General features: G+C 31.9%; 1 long non-coding RNA gene and 1 pseudogene across 2 annotated transcripts; both read left to right on the top strand.

Annotated features, from left to right (window-relative positions):
* Window positions 1–238: 238 nt before the first annotated feature.
* Window positions 239–5,295, top strand: LOC114419820 (annotated as a pseudogene). The gene is made up of 7 exons (XR_003668307.1): window positions 239–598; window positions 832–908; window positions 995–1,129; window positions 2,189–2,243; window positions 2,424–2,511; window positions 4,375–4,473; window positions 4,845–5,295. The product of XR_003668307.1 is annotated as an uncharacterized LOC114419820 (transcript).
* Window positions 5,296–7,489: 2,194 nt separating this feature from the next.
* LOC114419819 lies at window positions 7,490–9,925 on the top strand. Its single transcript, XR_003668306.1, has 2 exons — window positions 7,490–7,756; window positions 9,575–9,925. It is a non-coding gene; the product is annotated as an uncharacterized LOC114419819 (long non-coding RNA).
* Window positions 9,926–10,907: the final 982 nt, after the last annotated feature.

Below are 10,907 nucleotides of genomic sequence, written 5' to 3'. Positions count from 1 at the left end.
TAATTACTTTAAAATTGAATAATAAATTATATTTTTAAATCAAACTTATTAATACAAAAGAATTTATTGATTTTTTTAAATATTTATGGTGTTAGTAGTTAATGCCCTCATACTAAAAAATGGTGTGTGGATAACCGTTTTTATCATAATGTTTATATTTAACTTAATTTTGCCTATAAGAATATAATATTTATATTTATTTATCATTTACCATAACTAGTAGTGTATATACGTTAAGAATATGTGAGATACTTGCAATTATCTTCGGTTGCAATGGAGGGAGTCTTGCTTCCTGTGTGTCCTTCCCCTTCTTCTTCCTCTGCAGCTCCTAAACCCAGAATCCCCATTCCTCAACGCTCTTCTTTCCCTTCTTCACTACCAACCCATCTCTCCCTCCCCCAAAACGCAGCGTTTTCCCTTCGCACCTCTCTCCGCACTTCCACCTTCGCACCTCTCTCCGCACTTCCACCTTCGCACTCGCGCCACACGAAACTCCCGTTCTGGACAAACCCGACAACAACAGTTCTTCTCCCTCTCTGCCCAAAATCGACAAGACCGGCCGCTTCTGCAGCCCCCGCGCCGCCAGAGAACTCGCTCTGTAAGTTTTTTTTTTTTTATCTGTCAATGTTAGTATATTAGTGGGAATTCAAAGTTCGAACCCACGAACTCTTCTCCCTTTAACCCTTAAACTCCCATCCACAATCACCAACATAACCTTATATTATAACTCCTATTTACACTGTAAGTATAAATCTCTCCGTTCCCCTCTTCACAGCAACATAAATTTATTAGACTTGTTACTCTGGTTTGTGACAAGAGTCCTTTGTGCAGGTCGATAATCTATGCAGCGTGCTTGGAGGGGATGGACCCGGTTCGGCTCTTCGAGAAACGGATGAATGCCCGACGAGGTAACGGTTCAGCTTTGGTGTGAATTGTGGTTACTGGTTGGTTAGTTTAGGCTTGTGTTGTGTTGAATTGGATGTGTTTGTTTCAGAAGCTGGGTATAAATTTAATGAGGAAAAGTTGTTGGAGTATAATCATATGAGTTTTGGAGGGTCGCCTGTTACTGTTGGATCGGATGAAGAAGCAAATGAGCTTCTGCGGCACATTGAAGAAGAGTCTGCCATTGGTAACAAAAAAATTATAGATCCAGAATTTCTCACTTTTTTCTTCTTTGTTTTATATAAAATAAGTTGGTGAAGATGCTTGGATTGTGTTAGAAAGTTCAATGTCTCTATTTTGCTTTTCTTTTTCTTTAACCTTTGCAACATTTTAAAAAAAGAAAGCATAAAATAAAATCAACTGGATTTGCCACTGCTTCATGATATTGTGTATGCATAATTGTATGTATATACATATTTGTTATAATTTGTGAATGTATATACATATGTATGTCGAGTAGTCTTTTTATCACATTGTTGATTTGATGTCTCCTCTGCACGGCACACTTTTGTGACTTATAAATATGATCGGTCGACTTGATTTGCTGGTCATATTGCAGTTTAAGCAGTCATTGGAGATGAAAGTCAATTGTCTTTATTTTGTGTTTCTCTTGCTACCTAGGATTGAAAGTAAGCATAGGTGGATTTTTTTTTTGACTTTTTTGTGATCATTTAAGCTTATAAGTTGTAGCATTTGCAAATCAGTAAAGCATAGGAGTACAACATCAAAAATTTTAGTTTAGTAATCAACGGAACCAGAAATGTAAAATAAGTTTTACCTTGGTTGTCACTGCAACAAGGTTTTGCGTTCTGGTACTGTAAGTTAGCCTTGAAATGGTACTTATTTATGCTAATAGTATGTTAGACAAGAGTTTATGTTGTGATTAAATTGTAAAGCCCCTTTACAAGTAACATTATGGACACTTAAGCACCAAGTTTTTATTTTTATTTTTATTTTTTTATTATTAAATTGTTTCATATTTATGACATTTATTTGGAAGCTTTTAATTCAGGCACCTCGTATTATGGGTGAAAACTTTTACTGTTATGGTTAGGCATTGTAAAATAGGTACAGCCTTCCTTATTGTATTACATTCTTTCATATGACTGAAGTCTGTGTTGTCAGTGACAACACTCTGTCACATATACCCGGAGAAACTTGAATGGGTTGTAAAGCATTTATTATCTGTGCAATTTTCTGTTGTTGCTTTCGTCTCTTGAGTTTTATAATATGTTCTGCATGGCAGAAGCAGAAGTCCTCACAGCTCCTCCAAAGCTGGTATACAACACACTGATTTTGAGGTAAATGTAGACACTTTACATATAATTCATACTTCTAATTTATACTGGTAGCTAGCTAAAGATTGTCATTTCATGCCCCCACCCCCTCCCAAACACATATATGATGCAAGACTGAGTGCTTTTGTGTGTGTGAAGGTTTGTGAGCAAAGATAATAAGCTAACACCATGCTTTATCTGCAGATTCACCAAGAAACTATTGGTTGCAGTCAGGGATACATGGGACAGTCATGTCCTGGTCATTAACAAAATCGTCCCACAAAATTGGAAGGTATGATAATTGATAAACAGAGTAGCTTGTAAAAGGGCAAATAGATAAAGTCAATGTTGAAACTTGTTTGGCCCCTGCTATATTTGTCATCCTTAGCAACAACCCTATAGTTGAATATAAAGGCAGAAAATTTCTATAAAAGTAGAGCAATGAGAAGAATAAAATATCTCATGCAAAAATAGTTAAACATAAGCTTACAAATTCAGAGAGACATGGCTTCCTTTTATGCTTCTTTTTTCATATGTCTCTCCCATCACCAATTTTTACACATAACGTATTTGTAATGTTGTGCTATTTTTGCTTTATTCTTCTTCCCTCCATTTTCTGGTTATATGATCTGTTTGTGTGCAGCAAAAGTTTTTGAAGAGATATCTGTTTGTATTTAATTTAAAAAGAAAAAAAGTATATAAACAAGTAAAAGTTGTGTAATACATAATTTGGAATTGTCTTTGGTTACATCTAAAATCTGCTGGTTTCCCATTACTGATATTATTAGGTATCAATGACCTGTTGATGTATAATGATAAACCTAGAATACTCTTCTAGGGCATATAATATAACACCCTGAAGAAAGGAAATCTTAATACTTTATATTATTATGCAAAAAAAAAAAAATAGTTTATCAAAGTTTACACCGATGATCTATTTAACATAACTTTATTTCCTAATAAAATAACCCTACTGTATACTGGAGTAAGATAATCCAAAAGGGATAAAACCCCTAAATAAAAAATCATGAAACCTAATTTAAAAATTAAAATCTTAAAACAATTTATATCATTATCACCTTTATTGAGTGTTATAAAACTGTTGTGAGATTTCACATCAATTATGGAGGTGTTGAACTGTTAGTGTTGATCATGTTGGAAATAGTAATAATATTTACTATTTATTGTTGTATTGGAAGTATTGAAATTATTAAGCAGTCAATCTTGGAAACAACAAACAATAGGAGAGGAGTTAATGGAGCGTTGAAAATCTAAGATCATAGGAAATAATTTCATTCCTATTTCTTATTCTTGTGAAGATGTATATATTCTTTGCATATAAGTTCAGCTTGCTGAGTGCAAACTGCTCAAGCAATTCACTCGAATCTTCTCTATTATTTTCCCAGGCCATTTCTATTATAATCACAAGTCTTCCCTTAATAGCTTAAGCTTTTGAGAAAATTGGTTCTTGACATGAAAACGTTCTTGGGACTTTGCCGAATAGCTTAATCCTTTGGGAGAGTTTGATCTTCTTCATAGGGAAAATTACTGGTCAATGGCTGGGGTTTATTTATAGGAGATGTCATCTTTTTCTGTTCATACTCCATCCTTCCCCTGCTTCATTTAATATACAGAACATGAAATTCCTCCTATTGAAAGGCAAGTAAGCTGTTACCCTGGGCAGATTACTATTTTTTTGGATCCTAGATTATTATCATTTTCATTTGATCACTTAGTTTATTTGCTCATCGCTGCTAATTACTTCTCATTTGTACAACATCTTGACAAGTTAGATACATGAACTTAGAAACCTTGCACATCACCTGTTGCACAACCATTATTAAGTTTGGTGTATCTCAGTTTATCTGTCTTTCATTGCCAAGTTTTTCGTTAGCATAGCATTTTTTATTATTATTGGTTTGATAATCTTTTGATGATGTTTATTGTATCTACTTCTGTTTATGTATAATTTCAACTTTGCTTCTTTTTATTTGTATCCCTTCTGTGGTTTCAGAAGCAGATTTGTGCATTCATGTCTGGCTTTTAATAACTTATTTCTGTTTCATTCCTTGCACACATATTTTACTAATTTTTAAAGATCCCTTTGTTTGCTAATGCTCATAGTAGTTTGCATCTTATCTATTGATAATTTCAGAATGAACCAGCTGGGAAGATTTTAGAGCTGTCTATTCTTCACTTGGCCATGTCGGAAATGGAAGTGCTAGAAACTAGACACCAAATCGTCATTAATGAGGTACATCTTAAGTTTATGTGATGAGATTATCACCAAAATATATTTAAAAGAAATATTTCAAAATGTTGTACTTTTAAATTTACCAAGATTTTGGCAGTGTTTTCTCTATAATTAAATAATTTTTTTTTTATTTTGTTTATGATAACATGCTTATTTTTAAATCTTAATTCTCTCTTGTAATTTAAACTTTCTATTTTATCTTTAGATTAATTTTATATATCATACTAGTGTTATATATCCATGTCATGTCTTGTTATGTTTAGAATTTTATCATATTCATGTGTCCATGTTGTATCAAAAATGTTTATCTTGTATGGTATAGTTTTCACACAAACACCAAAAATAACTCAATGTATATTATTGTTTTGAAGGCAGTAGATCTTGCTAAACGGTTTTGTGATGGAGCAGCCCCTCGCATCATTAATGGCTGTCTCCGCACATTTTTCCGAGAACTGGAGCTTGAAGCATCGAATAACCGGGTTTAGTTGAGCTCCATGTACATTGTCAGATTGTCTACACGTTGTAGTCCTCGGGTCGTTGAAAAGGTTGACATGCATTTCAGGAAATATCACCAATGGTGGTTTGATAATTTGCATATTGACCTGCAGGCAAGGCCTGAGTTAGGAATCGTGTTGTTTGAAACTGGTAGATAGTTATCATGCCATTTTGTTTTTACAGCAGTTATGACATTGCAATATTGTAATCGTGTATATGTATGTTATATTTTATGTATTTTACCTCGTGGGATTTGTAATAAATTTTGTTTAAGTTAAAGAACTTTTGAAATATAATTTAATTAAGTACTTTTGAAACATGGTACAATTAAAATGTGTTATTTCACACTCTTTCTGTTTCTCAGCAAACAGCACCTCACACAATACACTCACTTTATGTTCATCCATTCACACATACTATTGTTTTATCTTTAGTTTCACTCTTATTTTGTTTGTGATTTTATTCATTTGCTTATGGAAGCTCCATGGTTGTTACTCTTTCTGCCAACTACTGTTTCGTTTGCTCTACTTGTTCACTCCTCATTTTGGTTTGCTTTTTTTTTTTTTTTTTCTGATGGTCTGTGTTTAGATCAGTTGAGGCCTCTTATTTTTCAGTGCTTGTTGAGCTTAACATGATTTTTATTTTTGTTTGCTTTTACCCTTTGTCAAATTGATGGACTAATGCAATACATAGGGGCCATAGGCTGATGTATCCGTGGATCAGGCTCTAAACTTAGTGTCTTTTTCTTATTTTCTTTTGCGTTACACTAGGTCTATGCCTTCTCATCTAAACAGACAATAAAGTGAAAGAGTTATGTCTGGTTGATGGTTTAACCAAGTTAAATATATGGGCATGGTACATCTGTCTTTTTTTTTTTTAATACTTATAGCCTAATACATCCATCCTTATATTCCTTACTCTTTGTGCATCGCTATTTAATTAAATTGAAATGAGACTATTGTGTGAACAACAATTTATAGTTAAATTAAAATTGACAGTGTTGTAATTAAATTATTAAGAAGCTAAATAAATATAATTCTGTACAAAAAATCATTGACAAAAAAAGTAATTTTGTCTTCTCAATCTTTTTTTTTTCATTTATTCTATTTTATTGTTTACTTCTAGGATTTGTAATGAAGTTATGCACGAAAATAAAAAAATTTCATCTTCTATAAAACTTTAAAAAAAAAACATTCATGTAGCAAACCACACTCAAAAGTCATCATTCAATTCAATTTAACTGGAGAAATCCAAGGTGTCAAGACTCTATGGACATTTCTTCATCAGTCATTCAATTTAACTTGAGAAATCCAAGGTGTCAAGACTCTATGGACATTTCTTCATCGCATTGCTTGGATTCCAACCTTGTCACAAAATAGTGAGTTGAAAATGGCCTGTTCAAACTTGAGCATGACTCAGGATAAAAACAAAAGTTGTTTTAAAAAGAAAGAAAGGCATAGATATAGACAGCAATTGACTTCTTTTTTTTATTCCTTTATAATGTTTTAGTCCTGCAATAAACTTAGTAGCAAAGTTCTAGTTGAAGTTCTAAAGCGTGGTTAATCGTTAAGAAAAGCATGCATGTCGAAAAAATGCATGAAGGGTGACGAGAGTTATGGGTTAGAACAAAAACACCAAGCATCTTGAGGGATCCTTTGCAAATTCCAAGTAACCTATTACAAGACCACAATTTAATTTTTTTTTGTTCTAACCCATAACTCTCATCACCTTCATACATTTTTCGGCATGCATGCTATCCTAAAATACCTTTAATGGACTTGTTCAAGACACCTAAACAAGATTTTGTCCAATATGGATTTGAACCTAAGCTAAAGATAGAATAATAGTAGGGGGTTTCTTAGGAGGGTGTAATTCAAGGGTTTCGTGGGTTCAAAGGTTGTAATCCTCACACAAAAGGATTTGCAATATAAGAAGAGAGAGTGATGGTATGAATCTCTTAACTTTCTATGTATCCCACCCTATCCAATATATCTTCTCTTGCTATGTGCTGTACTCCATCATCATTGTTTCCTTAGCTTTTAGCATCATATTCCAACCCCAAAAATATATGTTTAGATATTGTGTTACATCTTGGTGCTTTCACTAAGAGTCGAACTCAAGGCAATAGAAAAAAAATTAAGTATGTGAATTAGTGTTGTCGATTTGTAATTAAAACATGAGTAGCACAACAAAACATAAGCACCATCCTTGCTTGAGAATCTGCATAATGTAACATCATGTTACGTTATATACCACCTATATTAATTCATTTATCTTAATTAGTAAAAATATGATTTTTTTTGTGTTGTCTTGACTTATAAAATACAAAATTTAGAAATGGGATAAGAAAACTTAATGTCACTTTTGGTCCATTATATTTCACAGTTATTTTCATTAAGTTTTAAAAGTTTTATTCTAGTCCTTTATGTTTTTAAAATCTATCATTTTGATCCTTTTTTAAAATTTAAAAGTTAATAGAACACTAATCTTTGTAATAAAATATTGAAAAATGATCAAAATAATACATTTGGAAAACATAAAGGTCCCTTTTTGGATTGTGAAACCCTTGTGTCGCTCCCGACGAACCACCAACCACTTCCGCCACCACTCTCTCCCAATGAATCTCTTTTGCAAAAGGTAACATCTCTTCTTGAGAACCATGGCCGTCGAATCTATATTTGAAGGTGTCAACTGCATCTTTTGTGGAATCTTCTTGTTCATGGCAAATCCGGTGTTAAAACAACTAGATGTGGTGTCAAAACTCACTCGATCAAGTTCCAAAAATGAGGTTGGTTAATTGTTAATTTTACTGCAAATTTGAGATAGTGTTATTATGGTAATACATGAGTATGATTTTGAAAATTTTCCTGTTAAATTTCACCCTCACCTTTATTTTAGATTATGAAAAAGTTTTTTGAATGACAACACTTTATAATCTTTACATTGTCAATAAGTACAGTGGATTGATATTATAAGGTATGATTGTCTGTATTCTCTATTGCTCATTAATTCAAACTTCAAATTATTTTCTGTTGGGTTTCTAAAAAGTTTATTTTATTTGCCACTAAAATTGATGGCCAAAAGCATTGATGTTATTACTATTTCTTTCTTGGTAATTGATGAGCTAAAATTCTTGCATTGTTGAAGTAGCCATGTAGATTTTTTTCGCTTTACTCTCCAAATTTGTGATTTGACTTTTAGGTTAGAAGAGTAATCTCTATGGTAACTGTGAAATTTGGATATAGAGGATGTTGAACTACACTTCCAAAATCAAATTTCTCGATGTAGGATGCATTGGTCGATGCAAATTTTGGTTGTGTATTATGTGATTTTTTATTACATGGATATTGATTAGACTAAAGCTACACGTGCTTGGGATATGAAAGTATGATTATATAACATGTTTGAAATCATATGGTTCATAATTGAGTTATGAATTTGAATCAGTGGAGCTTGCAACTTTGTAATTTTCATGCTTGTTATTCTTATTTGAATCTATCCTGGAAGTATACCTATGATATACATGATTTTAATTGAGTGCCAATAGATTAAATTAAGTTGGAGATGTCTAGAATGTGATAAGATGCTTGTGTGCCTAATGCATAATCGCTTAAATTGTGTGAGCGGTGGGTTTAAATTATGAAGCATGTAACTTGTGAATTCTATGTCAAGTAATCTAACTTGAACCTATTATGTATACTGTTAAGTGCATTCTTGAGTAAATACTCAATAGAAATCATAAAGGTGAAAATGGAAGACTTATACTTGATGGAATTGTTGAATCTTGCTTGTGTAGGTACCTTGTCTTTGACATTACTATGTAACATGCACAATTGAATTGGCATTGACCATTTTATAATTGAATAGTTTGGTGTCTTAACTTTTAAACTTAATTGACCTCACCTCAGTTGCATTTTCCTATAATTTATATCAATATTTTCTTACATACATGTCATAAGAATTTGGTGGACAACTTGTGTTTTGATTGGATTTTCATGCTAATGTAACCTTGGTTCTGTAGATGATAGACCCTAATTTTGTTTTGACATTTTAAATAGAACCTAAGTGTAGGTTATCTAAGTCCTTAGTCCTATGTATTCATGCTCTATGCAAGGTTATCTAATTCCTAAGTCCTATATTTCAAACCTGGTAACTTAACCAGATTAAGGGTAAATGGATCTAAATTTGAATGATGCATGTAGAGAATATATGAGTAGCAAGAGCCTCATGATTTAATGAATCGTGGATTAATTGGTGAATATAATTGTAAACTATGCGTAAAAAGAGATGTTGCAGAATGCCTTGGCTTGGATCCTTCCTTAACCACCCTAATCCCACTTTATCATGGTGAATATAACCTCATCTTTTTTTTTTTTTTTGTTTGCTGGTTATCATAGAGGACCAATACCTCCCCCCCAACCCCTCCCTCCTCCCACCATTAGAGAAATCAAACCCAAAATTACATCAACAAGAATGATGGTTAGTGTTATCAATACAATTAATCAAAGTAACCCCTCTCACATATACCACACATGTATTTATTTATCTAATTTTTTCATTTTTCTAATTATTCTTTGTTATTAATTATATTATTATATGGAATTAGGGGGTGGAGAAGGTGCATTTGGGGTGAAAGATCTCAATGAAAATGATAATATTAGAAAGAACAAAGAAGAAAACAAGTAACCACCATGGCTTTTTATGTTTTTTATATGCCTTTTTTTTGTTCTTTTTTGTGTATTTCTGTGTGCTTATACTTAACCCTTGAGTAGTTGTTCATCCCCTAAAAAAAATTTATCTTGCAGCAATAAAATAGAAAACAACTTTCCTATTTCAGCTAACAAATATGTTAGATTTGTCAGTTTCGTACATTAAGGACATGTAACAAGAAGTTAAGATATTAGAGAAGTATAAATCTTCTCATAACTTCCGAAGAAAATAAACATATTAAACTCCACTAAATTCATATTTTCTAACTAAATTTCTTTCACATAATACGGATACTCTCATATTTTAAGGCAAAGTACAAATGTACACTTGTACAAGTAATGACAAGCATTACACTAGAATTGGCATTTACATGTCGATTGCAAAAGGATGGAAGATTTTTTAGTGTAAATTTAGCAATTGTAATTATATAAAATAATGTTGATATTTATCTCATGTGAGTTTAGGTCAAGGTGGATATATTTTTTCACTTTTGTTTTTTTCATTTTCTTTTCTCCTTATTTTATTTTTCATCATAGTTTGAATTAAGGGTCAATTGTAACCCTTCATTTTTACTTATAAGAAGGGTTCCAGAGTTATTAGACACAAACTTCAATACAACGTTTAATACTGAATTTTATATGGAGATTGATTTTGATACTATAAATTCAAAGTTAATACACTTGAATTGTTAAGGGAATAATGTTAGATAAAGGAATTTGACGAAAATGGGTTTTGAGTTAACCATTTACGAATCCAAAGGTAACCAGATATTTTGTATCTATAATAATTGTAATTGAAAAATAACTATTACGAACCTTCAAACATAGTAAGGAAAGTCTTTTTTAGTCTTTTTTAACCGTAACAAGGTAAAGTTTTCATGTAGTGCAGAAATGTATTTTTAACAAAATGACAAACTAAATTAACCTTGTATTCGTTTGTCATTATTAAGTTGATGTAAAATGCATTTTTGTGTTTTGGAAACACTAGTAATTATTGGATGACATGCCCTTAATAATGGACTTGACCTACTATTGTTTACTTTTAAAAGGTTAAGACAAACAATAGTAATGTTAGTATGTCATTGGAGGAATCTTGTTAGAAAAAAGGAATTTGACGAAAATAGATTTAGAGTTAACCATTTATGAATCTAAAGTTAATTGTATATTTTGTATATGTGATAAACTTGTAAAATTTATTACTAAGTTAATTTTAATTGACCAATAACAATG

This window comes from Glycine soja, chromosome 7, assembly GCF_004193775.1.
Source record: "Glycine soja cultivar W05 chromosome 7, ASM419377v2, whole genome shotgun sequence".
In the NCBI taxonomy this organism is placed as follows: domain Eukaryota; kingdom Viridiplantae; phylum Streptophyta; class Magnoliopsida; order Fabales; family Fabaceae; genus Glycine; species Glycine soja.
Note: the sequence above shows the minus strand (reverse complement) of the source record. Positions and strands in the feature narration are given on the sequence as shown.